This window comes from Petaurus breviceps, unplaced genomic scaffold, assembly GCF_028583685.1.
Source record: "Petaurus breviceps papuanus isolate PSGF00001 unplaced genomic scaffold, PetGlider_PUasm1.0 189, whole genome shotgun sequence".
Lineage (NCBI taxonomy): Eukaryota > Metazoa > Chordata > Mammalia > Diprotodontia > Petauridae > Petaurus > Petaurus breviceps.
Genome location: NW_027185809.1, coordinates 4,718,875 through 4,734,394, shown reverse-complemented (window position 1 = coordinate 4,734,394; position 15,520 = coordinate 4,718,875).

Sequence of the window (15,520 nt, the reverse complement as noted above, 5' to 3'; positions counted from 1 at the left end):
TTTCTGGGTGTGGTGCTGAGTATCTGAGCCCAGATTTGATCCAGGTCATCCCGACACTGGAGTTGGTGCTCTTAGTTGCTGAGCCACCTGACCGCCCCTCTCTTACCTGATTTTCAAAATCCTTCTTGTGCTCCTCCATTTCCTGTAACCAGGTCATATTTTTCTTGGAAACTTTTGATGCAGGAGTTTTGACTTCTTCTGGTTCCATGTTTTGATCCTTGTTGTCCCCAATAAATGATTCTATGGTCTGATTGCACTTCCTCTGCTAGTTTATCTTGCCAGTCAATTACTTGACTTTTGAGCTCTTTGCCATAGTACAACTCTGCTTTCAGAATGGAGAGAGCTGTGTCCCAAATCGCTGGGGTTTTTGCAGTTGTCAGAGGTCTGAGGAGGGCACCCTCTCTACAGCCACCAGAAGCTCTGGCACATTGGCCACACACCCCAGGACCACCAGAATCAAGCAGGTCAAAGCAAGAGCAATTATCCTCTGAAAAGTTACTTGGGTCCCCTACAGTCTGCAAGCCAGGAGCTCTGGAGGCAGCCGTGTGGCAGTATCATGCCACCACTACATCTTGCCCCAGGGACAGGGGCTGGACCTCACTCTTCTCCACTCAGTTCCAACAGAGTTCCCTACTGACCTTTTACATTTTCCTTTGGTGTTTATGGGTTGAGAAGACTGGAAACCACCACAGCTGCTGGTGATTCACTCTCCTGAAGTCTGTTCCAGCCAGTCTGTGCTGCTGGTTAGGGCTGCCCCAGGTTTGGGCCCAGGAGGTTCACACAGGACTTTGCTCAGCTTCCAACTCAGGGTGACAGATCTTTCCTGTCAGCTTGGCAGGCTGCCTTCAGTGTGAGATTTGTTTCTCTCTAACACTTTGTGGGTTCTGTAGCTCTAAAATTTGTTTAGAGTTATATTTTACAGGTATTGGAGGTGGTTGGAGCAGGAGCTTAGCTAAGTTCTTGCTTTTACTCCACCATCTTGGCTCTGCCCCCTATTTAATTTTTAACATTCACTTCCAAAGCTTTTGAGTTTTAAATTTTCTCCACCCCCTTCTCTGTCCTCTCCCCAAGATGGCATGCAATTTGATATAGGCTCCATATATACGTTTTTATTGGCCATATTTTTACATTAGTTATGTTATAAAGAAGAATTAGAATGAATGGGAAAGAAAAAAAACATAAAAAAGAGAAAGAGCAAATAGTATGCTTTGATCTGCATTCAGACTTGTTATGGGAATGGAAATTTAAGATCTTCCCTGCCCCTAGGCCCTTTGATAGGCTTAAGTGCACCTGGAGCCTGTGGTGGGAAGCTTGGTTTTCAGTAATGCCCATACCTTGGTGCTCTGTGATTGGGCAGTGGGTCAAGAGGATTGTGACATTCTCTGAGCCAGGAGAAGGCTATATATACCCTGATGTGAAGCTTTGTTTTGGGGCTCACTTTGAGAAGTGTTCTGTGATTTGACCAGATGAGACTCTGGGCAGCCATTGAGCCCCCCAGCTTTGAAAACCCAGATGTTGGTACTTCCCTCTCTGTAATGTAATGGTCAAGATAGTTGGAAGCCTGTCTGCTGATTTGGTTTTCTGTCTTCTTAAAACTTCTTCTTGTAACTTGTTTGTATTCTCTGAAGTTCGGTGTATTGACCTTTCCCCCCTAAACTAGGTAAATGACATATGTTCGATTAAAGTAAGATTGTTAACCCATTTTGAGTTTCTTTCCTTTAGAAAAGCAGATCTAAGTACCCTGTGTTGGTGGCCATCCTGAGGATGCCAGGGTGCTTGCTGAAACAATACTCCATAGTTCTTTCTCTGGATATGGATAGCGTTTTCTATCATGAGTCTTTTGGAGTTGTCTTAGATCCTCGTATCACTGAGAAGAGCCAAGTCTATCAAAGTCAGTCATCACACACTGTGTCTATTACCATGTACAATGCTCTTCTCATTTCTTATAGCACAATAGTATTCCATTACAGTCATATACCACAGCTTGTTCAGCCATGCCCCAACTGATGGGCATCCCCTCAACTTCCAATTCTTGGCCACCACAAAAAGAGCTGCTATAAATATTTTTGTACATACAGGTCTTTTTCCAATTTTTATAAACTCTTTGGACTATAGCTCTAGAAGTGGTATTGCTGGATCAAAGGGTATGCACATTTTTATAGCCCTTTGGGAATAGTTTGGAGTTTTTTTTTCTGGCAAAGGTACTATAATAGTTTGCCATTTACTTTTCAAGCTCATTTTACTGATGAGGAAATTGAAACAAACAGGGCTAAGTGACTTATTCAGGGTCACACAGTTAGTAAATGTCTGAGGTCAGATTTTAACTCAATCTTTCTGGCTCCAGGCCCTATTATACTATATAGCTGCCTTGTATATGTGTGTATGTTATATCAATATATATATATATATGTTTGTGTGTGTGTATAGGCACATATGTTGCATACATTTATACATTATAAACATATTATTAATTCATAAAAGTCCTTTTTGGTTTCTCTAAAACCATTCTTTTTGAGATTTCTTATAGTATAATGATATTTCATTGCATTCATATATTGTAATTTATTTAACTATTGTCCAATTGATGGGATCCCTTTCATTTCCAATTATTTGCCACCACAAGGAGAGCACATTGCATGTGTGTGTGTGTGTACACACAAAAGAAGAGTCCTCAATGTGTAGCGGCAAGCACCCCAGCATCCCCAGGGTGTCTGCCAACACAGGTTCTTAGATCTGCTTTGTTAAAGGAAAGCAACTCAAAATGGGTTAACAAGCTTACTTTAATCAAACATATGTATCGTTTACCTAGTTCAGGGGAAAAAGGTCAGCACCCTGAACTTCAGAATATACAGACAGAATTATCAAGACAGAGAAACAGATCAAGTAGATAGTTTCCAAACTGTCCAACCATTACATCCATACCAAATCAACATCTGGGTTTCAACATCTGGGTTTTTCAAAGCCAAGGGGGGGCTCTCAACAACGGCTTCCCAGAATCCAGATCAAATCACAGAACACTTCTCAAAGTGAGCCCCAAAACAAAGCTACACATCAGGGCTTATATAGCCTTCTCCTGGCTCAGAGAATGTAACAACCTTATTGACTCACTGGCCAATCAAGAAGTATCTACTGAAAAACAAGCCTCCTCCCCCAGGCTCCAGGTGCACTTTAGCCTAGGGGCGGGGAAGATCTTAAAAATTTACATTCCCATTACACTATGCAAGGACCCTTGGAGTATATATATATGGGATTAAATAATTCATGATATTTGGGAGCTCAAAGTTCCCAAGTGAGTCTCATCAATTGAATAATTAAATGTTCCTGGAATAATGATATATTTGATATGGGACAAGGAATCTACTCCACTAAAATGTATAAGGACTGACCTCAAATTGCTTGTATTTCACTAAGTGGCAACAACATGAACACAGATGAGTAAATAAAGGTAATTTGAAGGGTAGAGAGCACTAATGATAGGGAAGATCAGGAAAAACTTCTGGGAGGAAGAGGCACCTCTGCTGAGCCTTGAAGTAGCATGAGAATGAAAAGAGTGTTGATTCCAGGTAAAGAAAAGCATTTATAGTAGCACACAGTCAGTAATGAAGAGAAATGTGAAGTAAAGCTAGAAAGATGGGAGCCAGATTGTAGAGGGTTTCAAATTTCAGATGTCTAGAGGTGATAAGGAGCCATGGGGGGTGGGGAGAGGGAAGCACATTGGTCAGACTTTTACCTTAGGAAATTCATTTTGCCAGCTATGTGAAGGATGTATGTAGTAGGGAACAAATTGGAAAGAAAGAAGACTAATTATAGATTGATCCAATAGTTCAAGAGACAGATGATGGAAGCCTGAGCTAAAGTGTTGGTGAGAGTAGAGAGGAGGTAGATGGATGAATGTAAGAGAGATTCTGCATATACACAAGAGTTGGTAATTTGGATGCTTGGAAGAAGCAAGGATAACTTGTAAAGTTATGAATAGGGGTAACTGAGAATAATAGTGGCCCTTACTAGAAATAATAAAGTTGGGAGTTAGGGAAAAAGACAACAGTTCTCATAATAATATTTTAACAAGGTTTCACTGTTGCCACCAACCTGGTCCTAAAGTCACAATAAGAAGGAACACTAGAAAGTTTTAATTCTAAGTCTACCCTCAACTGAGAACCTTGCCTCATAGATCACTAAAAAAACAATGAGGCCATAAGCTGGAGGGAGGGGGAGTAGGGAGTCCTTCTCCTTGCCTCTTAATTTCATATCATTCAAGTGCCTTCTGCACTGTCTCCTCCTTCACTCATCTTACATAATGAAGTGACCCTTCTCCTTGCCAATACAAACCCCTCTAAGTACACAATGGATCTATTCTATCCCATCTTCTACAGCAGACTACCTCCTCTATCATTCCCGGTCATGCCCCTCTCTCACTTCCATTTCTCCCTGTCTGCTGGAAGGCCTTGGGTCCCATTGTTGTTCAGTCTTTCAGCTGTATATGACTCTTTGTGACCCTGTGGACCCATAGCACGCCAATACTGGGGCTTATAGCCCATGAACATGCCTGTGTCTTTTCCGTCCTTAGATGTTTCTCCTCCATTTTGTGGCTAAACTGCTTAAGAAAGCTATCTACAATTGAAGCTGCCACTCCCTTTGCTCTCACTAACTTCTTGACCTCATTCAACTAAAACGGCTCTCTCCAAGGTTACTAATGATCTGCTAATTGCCAAGTCCAGTGGTTTTTTCTGAATTCTTATCCCTCTTGACCTTTCCATAGCCTTTAAAACTATTGACACTCTCCTCTATCTCCAAATTTCTGTGAGCTGGCTTTTCTCCTACTGTGTTTCCCCAATAATAAGACACTGTCTTATTATTTTTTTTGGAAAGAAAAACACCAGAGGGCTTATTTTCAGGGGAGGGCTTATGTTGTCCTGCCTCAGCTCTCCTCCGCAGCACTGCTCTCAATGGCGCCAGCAAGCAAATCACTGGGGAAGAACAGGATGACACGCTCACTGCTGCAGCTCTGATTGGATGCAGCTCGGAGCGCGGCGTGCGTTTCACCCATGGGGGGGGGACAGTGCATACAGAGGGTACCGTAATGTAGCGTGTAGCGCAGGGGATCACCTTCACTACAGTAGCAATCTCAATAGGGCTTATTTTCGGGGGAGGGCTTAGGAATCTTACACAGTAAGGGGAGGGCTTATTTTCGGGATAGGTCTTATTATCAGGGAAACACGGTACCTCTCTGATTACTCCTCAGTTTCTTTTGGTCTATCTCCTTCTAAGTCATAACAGTGAGTATCTCCCAGGCTCTCTCTCTTGAGCCCTCTTTCTTCTCTTATTCCTCAATACTATTTCACTTAATGATCTTATCAGCTCCCATGGATTTAATTATCATCTTTATGTTGATGATTCTCTTCTATTTATCCAGTTTTAGTCTCTCTACTGACCGCTAGTCATACATTTCCAATTACTTATTGATTTCTTAAATTGAATGTCCTGTAGACATCTTAAACTCAATATATCTAAAACTGGTATTCTGGATCTGAAAAGGAAAAAAAATGGCTGCTGAGATGAAAATGATGGGGAGCTTGGAGAAGAAATGACCCCCTTACATTTTATGATAGAGGAGAAGAAAGCTGACATCATCTGACATGCACCCTGGATTTTAATAAAGCAAATTTTAGAGGGTTAAGAAAAAATATTAACGAAATAAAAAATCTTTAGATTTGGCCTCAGAAGTGATACAGTGGATAGAGTGCTGGGATTGGAGTCAGGAAGATAAGTTCAAATCCTGACTCATCCACTCACTTGCTAGAAACCAGCATGCTGGAGGAGGGAGGGGAAATCTCCAGTCTTTATAACGGATTTCAGGGTGAACTATCCCCAATCATCCATCAGAGATAGGGCTAGAGGAATCGTGCGCTAACCCTGCATAGCACTTCTGATAATCTGAAGTAAGATGTTGATCAAGGGAATGATATAATTATGGTGATACTAGCTTGTAATGTTGGTGTAGGGAGTGAGGTAGTATATCCTTCTTAAAAGATTTCCCTGATTTAGACAATTTGTTGTCTGTAATGATGATTGAGGAAGGAAAGAAGGAAGCAAGCAAGTATCTGTTAAGCACTTAAATGTGCCAGGAAGCATGCTGAGTGCTTTACAAATATTACCTTGTTTGATCCTGACAAGAACCCAGGGAGGCAGGTGCTACTGTTATCCCTATCTTATATTTGAGGAAACTGAGGTAAACAAAAGGTTAAGTGACTTACCCAAGGTTATCCAGCTAATATGTTTCTGAGGTCAGATTTGAACTCAAGTCTTCCTGACTCCAGGTCCCTCACTCTTTCTCAGCTATGATTTGAATCATGTCATACCCATATGCGGGCTTTCAGTGTAATACTATCTAAATGCACCATGAAGGCCAGGAGGGTCCCCCACCATACGAGGCTCTGTCACTCATTGACTCTTCCTCCACCCTGCAGCACAACTCTGGGGAAAATCTCTAAAACATTGCTGAGGTATGGTTCATGTTTACATGCCTCCCAAATGTGGATTACAATGTCTTTTTAAGAAAAGGTAATTGTGGGCAGCTAAGGGGTACAGTGAATAGAGCACTGGCCCTAGAGTAAGGATGGTTTGAGTTCAAAGCCAGCCTCAGACACTGAATACTTACTAGTCCTGTGACCTTAAGCAAGCTGCTTAACCCCAATTGCCCTCCAAAAAACAAAAAAAAAAAAAAAAAAGAAAGAAAGAAAAGAAAAGGTAATAGATGTACAATATAGATATGAAGTATAGAATAATTTGATTTTTTCCACCTTGGAAACTCCATAAGACAAAAATGGCTCACATGTGTATATTAATATTAAAATGTAAAACATCTCAAATAGCCCATTACACTCATTGTCCTTCCCTTGAATGGTAAAGGCCTTTTGGGTGACTGTTGAATAGATACTTTACATTATCCTGGAAATTGCACAGAGACTCAAAAAGACTGGATCTTCTGGCCAGTCAGGCATGGCCTTCTTTAGCTTTTCAGCTGCAGTTTTCTCTTAGTGGTGGTCATCTTCTCAAGGTGGGAGCTGTAATCACCTATTTACCATCTAATACCTAACTCAGGAACTGTCAAACTAACAAGGTAGCTGCCATGACTGAAAAAGTTCATTTCTCATGATTGACAGTCACTGAGCTATTATCAGAGAAAGAATCAGAAAGAGAGGAAGAAGAAGGTATCTCAGCCATGTGTTGTCATACATAAGCTAATTGTCATTGCCATGTGCTTCTCAAGCACGGAACAATTAACAACACTATTGCAAAATCCTTCTTTCTCTCCTATTTTGGATAATCCTGGAGAGAGAAAATATACTTTAGGAAGGAGGGGCCAAAAGAGAAGACTGGAACAGAGGGAGAAGCTTTTGATTATCAGCCACCAATCATCTATGATATAATATAATATGATACGATACGATGCGATGCGATGCGATATAATGCGATGCGATGCGATATAACGCGATGCGATGCGATGCAACACAATATATATTCTAAGCCAAATCCATCCTCTTTGACATTTGGGATACTTTTGTGGATGTGGATGTGAGTTGAACAAACTGTGGCACAAGAACTAGCACAGTGAACATTGGGTTGCCCAAGAAGCTAAGTGCTCACTATTGACAAAGCATTGTGCTAAGTGTGGAGATACAATTAAAAAGCTCATAGGCTTCCACTGTGACACTATCTAAATGCACCCTGCAGTCCAGGGCTGTCCCCTGTTCTCAAGAAGGTAACATTCTAATGAGAGAAACAAGATAGTTAGAGTTTTACACAGCACATTAGAATTTGCAAATATGACCACATTTGAGTCCCATGGGAACCTACTGAATTATAGGTCTCCATCTTACAGATAAGGAATGAAGGCTCATGAAGATTTTGTGACTGGCTCTTTCTCTCAGAGCTAGAGAATGCTGGAGGTCTTCCAGATTTCAAATCCAGCAGTCTTTTGACTAACAAAGCAGGAGTTGAGATACGATGTCAGTAAAAAGTCCCAGAAAACTTAAATTCCTCCATGGATTTCAAGCATGTGTGTGTGGTGTGTTTGTGAGAGAGATGGAAAGACAGAAACAGAGACAGAGACAGAGACAGAGACAGAAGTAGTGAAAGGGGAGAGCCAAGAATGGAAGGAACTTTATAAAACCTTTTTTTTTTTTGGCCAAAAGCAAATACAAGAAGAACATGGTTGCACAGATTTCAATTTTAGAAATCCAATATGTTTCTCAATTTAATTCAATTCAACAAGCATTTAGTAAACATTTACTGGAACATATGCCAGATACCAGAGATTCAGAGACAATATCAAATAGTCCTGGCCTTCAAGTAGCTTATATTTTCAGTTGAGGGAGGAGGCATTTATATATACATATGTATGTTCATGTGTGTATACATGCTAAAATGGGGGAAGGCACAAGCCTACTATGAAAGGCAGTTTGTTAGAAATAAAACATTCCAGATACATCTTCTGAGTAGGAGGTATTCCCAGTGGTATTTCAGAGGGCATCATGTATACATGACATTAAACTTTGGATTGATTTTCCACTTTATTCTTTGAAAATACATTTTTTGTGCTCCGAAGAGAGTACATTTCAATCTACATAAGTAATCAATTTGTCTTTTTCATTTGGTTTGATAAAAATTTGTATATTGAAATAACTACTAAGGTTGTTACCAAGTACAATCTAGCCTTTCCCATGAATGAAAGGAAGAAAAGTTTCGCAATATTATTGAAGTTGTTTTGATTTGTGAAATAGACTTGTTTTGGTTGATGCAACATTTCAGCCTTTTTATAAAACCTTTCTTCATCACTCAGTTTCAGACTCCCTCTCCATTTAGATTCCTGCAAGGCTGCATCAACCACCTCTCATTAGGAAACATAGGATTCAGAGACCTGAGTCTTTCCCCTGAGTAACCTTGGGGAGGCTACAACTGTCTCCAACTAAATTTATGTCCCCTTTCCCTTAAACCTAATGCAGCAATCCATGCTACCATCCCTCTTGACATTTTCTTTTTTCCCCTTTCTTTCATATGACTGAATAGAATCATTAAGTGCTGGTCATTGCAGAAGATAGAGGGTTGGGCAGAATCACTACAGCAAAGGCCATCAAGGCCTAGGACAGCAAACCAGTCAAAAGGCAACACTTGTTCAGTCAACCTGATTCCTTACCCATTCTCTTCTTCATGGGAACTGGCAGAATGAGTGCCTGTCACTTCTTGAAGGGTGGCAATGGGGTCAGAGATGGTCAAGCATAGTCACTTAACTAAACCTATGGGTTTAGACCCTACATAAGTCTGTGACATTGTTTGCATTACTACTGAGGACTCATGAAGGCTGTTGAAGGAAAGGCAGAGAGTGAGCACTCTGTTAAAGTTCCTTGGTGTTAATTGATATTTTACTTTTTGAATGGGAATTCACACTTTATTCACATTTTACTTTATGTTAGGAATTCTGTCTTCTGCGGATTTAGTTCTAATTACTTTATATTCATCATATATTTCCTTGTGGGGGAGGGATGTTGGAGGATTGTGAGGAGATTTGGAGAAAATGATTCATTTGACATCTTGCTGGTAAGTAAAGCTATAAAGCGTACGACACATGTGGTGGCTGGTATGACTCCAAGCTCGAGAATATATATTTTAAAATAGGATTAAATCCAGAACAGCAAGTGTTGACATCTGGAGGGAGGGAAAGCAAGGGATGCAGGATCACAAAATCTTTGATATGGAGCTGGATGGGAACCTTAGAGATCATCAAGTTAGATTCTCTCACTTTAGAGTTAAGGAAATTCAGAGAGGCTAATTGACTAGTCCAAAGTCACACAGCTATTCACTGGCAACTACAAAGACCCTCTAACAGCTTATGTCTTTTAATTCCTTTTTTTTTTTTTGCTTTTTGGAGGGGGGAAGGCAGGAAAAGTGGGGTTAAGTGATTTGTCCAAGGTCACACAGCTAGTGAGTGTTAAGTGTCTGAGGTTGGATTTGAACTCTGGCCCTCCTGACTCCTGAATAGGCTGGTGCTCTATTCACTGTGCCACCTAGTCGCCCATGTCTTAATTCTTTCATCTGTTACAATTGATTACAAAGCACACCCCATTTCTCCTTCAGAGCAGGAAGGCGGAAGGAACAGTGACAGGCATTAAGTACATAAGAAATGGACCTTGAGCTCCATGACATTTTACATTCTAAACTCTGTCCGGTGGCTGTTTGTTTTTCCTCCAAGTGACACACTGATTGCAGGCACATGCAGGGTGGGTATGATTGTGTTCCATATTTGGAGCTCATCCTCTGTCATCACGTTCTTATTGCCATCCCAGGTCCAGACAGTATCAAATTGGAACCAGTAGTGTAGAAAATATGAAGAAATCAAAAAAGACCACAGCTGTGAAATGAATCTAGCCATACATCCATGTTTGGTATTTCCCATCCAACCCCTCCCTCACCCTGTAAAGATTCCTTTCTCTTCCACCCCAATCCTTTGTTCAGAAGTATTCGAACCAGGAATATATCTTTTTAATCAGAGATGAGCTTTGATTCATTTTGCCAAGTACTACTATATAGCTGGGAGTACCTCATATTCAGAAGACACCAGAGCTGTGGGGTTGGTCATGGGGTGTGGCAGATAGGAAGAGTGGAGAGTGATACAATCTGAGTTATATGAATATAAATGGCCATTTCATTTTTAACAGGCACTGTGATAATATCTCATCTTTAATATTTCAAGAGTCTCTTGCCAAGCTACAATTGTTTCCCATGGATTTGTGACGAATGAACAAATGAATGAAAAAGCATTTAATAATGTTACTATGTGCAAAGCAATGTGTTAAACACTAGTGACTCAGATAGTAATGCAAGATAGTCCTTACTCTCAAGGAGCTCACAATCTGATTGGGGAGATGATTATCTATCTATCTATCTATCTATCTATCTATCTATCTATCTATCTATCTATCTATCTATCTATCTATCCATCCATCCATCCATCCATCCATCCATCCATCCATCCATCCATCCATCCATCTATCTATCCATCTATCTATCTATCTATCTATCTATCTATCTATCTATCTATCTATCTATCTATCTATCTATCTATCTATCTATCTATCTAGTTTTAGTTCCAAATCCTAGAAGGGAAGCCCCAGTAGTCCTTAATGTACAAAGAAGATGATAATGAATCTTCTTTAATGTCACTGCCATGGATAAATTAACACGATGGTGAAACTTTTGGGAGCAACGAGGTCTTTGTTGGCTGCCAAGGAGGTGGTGGTGGTGAGGTATATAAAAGTTTTGCCAGATTTGCCAGATCCCATCTCTAAAATGGTTGATTCCCAAGTGCTGAGCTGGAAACAGGACTGGTTGTGTGGAGGACATTTCTATTCCTGCAGCTCTTGTGGTTGTCCACTTATCGGTGGGATTTCATCAGTTGATGGTGATAGCAAGGATGATAGGTCCTTGTTTCCCTTGATGTGTGTGAGGACCAAGAACACAAGCCATAGCCTAAGGGGCATTGCTGTTCCCAGGGATCTTGTGCTGGGCTGTCTCCATCAGGGTCTGAAGGACGGTGGTAGTCAGGGTGGTGATCTGACTCACCTAGCACATGCTGTCTCCTATCTCTCTTCCAAAGTACCTTGCTGCATCAGCTAGACTGGCATGTCTGTCTTGTCTGTGACAGTTGGTGAGCTAAGGGGGCGATAGAAAGGCACCATGGGGTGAAGTTCATGTTTGGTATTTTGAACTTCAGTGAGAAGAAAATTAAGAGGGATGTAGTCAGTGTGGTTGTTCCATGTGCCAAAATCCAGTGTCATCTTAACTAAATGTATATGGCATAGCATTACGTATAATGTACCTAGCATAGCAATAAAAACCGTGGACTCCCCCTTGAACAATGGTCTCAAATCTTTGCTCCATTCACCTGTGACTTGATTATTATAAGAGCACCTGAATGTTAATTTTAATCAGAGTAAGTAGAGGTCTTTGTTTCCAGTCTTTTTAGAGTATGGAGTTCTTTTTCCCATGCTACACAAGGCATTATTTTATCCCTTGATTTTGCACAATTGAGAAAGAAAAGCTATGATTATATTCTGAGGTCATGCTTGAAGAAAAATCACATGCACCAGACAATAAAGAAATCACAGTTTTAAAACAAGCCATTAGATGCTTTCTTTAAAAGTTTTGAGTAAATAAAAACTATGTCATTAGAACACCTTCACTCACAAAACAGATTCAAAGAAACTACCCCAGGTTCTAGGAAATTTGTGGGTCCAGGTATTCAAACCTAGAATTTGTGAACCTCTGCCAATGTGTTTACTTTTGCCAGTGTATAGTGAGCCGGAAAACACAATTACTTCAAAGTAAAGGTATTTAATGAAATACCATACAAAGAACAGTAACAATAGAACACTTATCCCACATGCCTGAGGAACATTTTAACAAAAACACCAGCAACAATGTGAAGAACGTACCAGGGAGGGAATGAATATGTTGGATGGACATACATGAAGGAAATGGATGTGATAAGGGAACATAGCTGGAGGTAGATGGGGCTAGGGCAGAGGTGTCACACACATGGCCCCTGAGCAGAAGAACCAGATTAAAATGTAACTGGGAAATATTTAACAAAATAAATAGAAATATCATAGAAAAGAAATAATGTTAACATGGTTTTCTTATGTATGGTTTATTGGGCCCCTTTCTATCTGAGTTTGACACCACAGGGCTAGAGGACATGAGGAGCCAGGGCTCACAGCTGATACCGGGAGTGCCTGGGACATTATAATGCTCCAGCCGTGGGTGGGATATAGGTTCTACCAGATCCGTCGTCTTTTCTGGATGACACTTTGTAGCCTTATGGTGACTGCTGGGCTTCTCAGTTCATATTATGGTTATGTCAAGGAATTGTTTCACTGAGCACAAAGCTATGGAGCATCTTTTTACTCCTCTCTGGGCCTCACTGGTGGTTTCCATAAAGGAAGAAGTGGGCTCTATTATGTCTCCTTTAAGATAAAATGTTACTATAATTCTTTTAATGACATAGCCCCTTCACATACATAGTAACCTGCCTAGAGAAAACCCCTTAGTTGTTTTCATAAAAAGAAGAATCTTTTAGTTGCCAGAGGTGTGAGGAAGGAAGCCTTGGTTTCTGAAGGCCATCCTCTTTTGGAAAATAAAAGTCAGCCTTGTAAGTAAGTAGATCCTGGACGTTTAGACGTATCCCCCTCCCAAAGTGGAAAAGGCAGATGAGAACATTTGTTCCAGTGGCTATAAAGAGAGCTGAAGAAGGTGCTGGGGAGCACTTAGAGCTTGGGCAAATATTGAAGATATCAAGGTCATTCATTGCATCCAGGCCCTATACCAGTCTTCCTGACTTTTGGCCTGCAACTGGACTTTGATGACTCTGGAGGAGAGAGTGAGGTTGATGATTTTGTGCAAACTCTGCCTCACTTAAATCCAATTCCCTCACAAGTCAAGATATTAACTGGTGATGTCATTTGTCTTATTCTAAACAAAGGATGAACAACAGGTATTTAATTTGTCTATGAATCTAATTCTCCATATCCCTGAATTAAGGTTAGAAAGCCCCCTTTAACTTCTTTCAATTCTTAATTGCAAGTCTTGAACCTTTCAAAAATCATTTTTAGAGGTCACCTTTTAGCAGACTGCCTAAGGCTGTCTACCTCATAAGATCTTTTGGGCCTCTCAGTGCAAATGAAAGAGAGGGGAAAGAAAAAAACAAAAACACCCAGGTGGAATTGCTAGGAGGTAGAGCTGTCTACCCCAATCTCGGGTCTCAAATTCTTGCCTTTGTTATGACTGGCAAAAAGGCCCCCAGGCTTCAAACTGTCCTATATCAAATAAATTTTGTTTTACCGTAAGTAATGGAAAAATAATGGGGCAATATTGCCAGTATAAGGATTTTACCTTCATTATCTATATTATCTCAGTGAGACTATAAAGAAACAACAACAGTGAGTCCTATTAGAATCATGATAGCAGACTGTTCTTTGAGGTTTGCCAACCACTTCATAAAGGATCTCATTTTATTTTATTTAATTTTATTTTTTTAGTTTACATCATTCATTTCCACAAGATTTTGAGTTACAAAATTTCTCCCCATTTCCTCCCTACCCACCACCCCAAAACAGCAATCCCATTGAATATCCCCTCTCCCAATCTTCTTTCTCCTATATCTTCCCCCACACCCCCTCCAACTTTCCAGTAGGGCATGGTGGATCTCTATGCCTCAGTGCCTGTATATCTTATTTCCCAGTTACATGTAAAATAATAATAATATATTTTAAACATTTGATTTAAAACCTTTGAATTCCAGATTCCTTCCCTACCTCCCTTGTCACCCATCCTTATTGGGAAGACAAGCAATTCAACATAGGCTGTACATGTGTAGCCATGAAATATATTTCCATAGTGGATATATTGTGAAAGACTGACTATATTTCCCTCCATCCCATCCCACCCCCCACTGGTTCTGTTTTCTAGTTTGATCCTGTCCTTTTTCAAAAGTGGGCGCTTCCAACTTACTTCCCCCCCCCCAGCCTGCCTCCCTTCCATCATACCCTTTCATCCCCCTTCCCCCTACTCTCCTATACGGTGAGGTATCCTATTTAGTGTGTATGGGATTCCCTCCCTGAGCCAAATTCATTGAGAATAGGGTTGACTCATTCCCTTTTGTCTTCCTCTTCTTGCCCTCCATTGTAACCATTTTCCCTTGCCTCTTCTAAATGAGATAATTTACCCCATTTTATCTCTCCCCATCTCCTCTCATTATATTCCTCTCTCACCTCTTAATTTCACCTTTTAAGTATCATCCCTTCCTAATCAACTGGTGCAATACCCTCTGTCTATGTACACCTGTACTCATATATACACATCCTCACACATATATACGGGTGTATGCATTCATACACCTGTATACCCTCCTATATAGACATATATGTATGTATACATATATATACATATATATACACACACACACACATTTCTATTCCCTTCAACAATTCTCATACTGAGAATTTCATTTCATAAGTTACAATTATCATTTTTCTGTGTATGAATGTAAGTAGTTCAAATTTGATAAGTTCCTTATGATTTCTTTTTCCTGTTCACCTTTTCGTGATTCTCTTGCTTCTTGTAATTGAATGTCAAATTTTCTATTCAACTCTGGTTTTTTAATCAAGAATGCTTGAACATCCTCTATTCCACGGAATGACCATATTTTCCCCTGAAACATGATACTCAGTTTTGCTGGGTAGGTGATTCTTGGTTTTAATCCCAACTCCTTTGACCTCCAGAATATTATATTCCAAGCCCTTTGATCCCTCAGTGTAGAAGTGGCTATATCCTGTGTTATCCTGATTGTGTTTCCACAGTATTCAAATTGTTTCTTCCTGGCTGCTTGTAATATTTTCTCCTGGATCTGGGAACTCTGGAACCTGGCTATAATATTCCTAGGAGTTTTCTTTTTGGGATCTTTTTC